Source organism: Odontomachus brunneus, unplaced genomic scaffold, assembly GCF_010583005.1.
Source record: "Odontomachus brunneus isolate Ranch 3 - 2012 unplaced genomic scaffold, Obru_v1 Obru_scaffold_212, whole genome shotgun sequence".
In the NCBI taxonomy this organism is placed as follows: Eukaryota; Metazoa; Arthropoda; class Insecta; order Hymenoptera; family Formicidae; genus Odontomachus; species Odontomachus brunneus.
Window position 1 is genome coordinate 17,011 of NW_022639662.1, and position 648 is coordinate 17,658.

Genomic DNA, 648 nt, shown 5'->3' on the forward strand with positions numbered 1-648 from the left:
TTTCCTGATATTCGGGCGTCCCGGTACTTTCCGAACATCCTGTATATATAGGGTGTTCCCAAAAGGTGGTACCAAATTTGAGAAATATGTAGTACTCGTTAAAACAAACAAAAAAACTCTTAATAAAAAGTACTCCGAAAACCTTTTATTTCTGAGTTATGAAGCATTTTATTTTGTGAAAAACAGAAAATAACTAAAATTTACAATAAATGTTCAATGCGCCCTCTGTCCATTTCAACACACAATTCGACACGTCTCCTCATTGAAGATCGAACACTTTGAAAGATTCCGGATTTATTCCGTATTTGTTGACAACAGTTTTCAATTATCTGAGTCAATTCATCTATTGTATCAACTGGTGTGGCATATACCATGCTATTCAAGTGTGCTTATAGATAATAATCCAACGGATTTAAATCCGGTGAGCAAGATGGCCATACAACTGGACCGCCACGTCCTATCGACCTTTCTTGAAAACGATTGGTTAAATCTCTGATATTAACGAGGAAATGGGCAGAGGCACCAGAATTTGTGTAAAAATTAGCCATTTTCATTTAACACAAAACTAGACACGGCCCACAATTCAAAGTTGAATACAACAATCCCTGCGTAATTAGATGATCACATACAGGCGTCCGTGAGTGAACC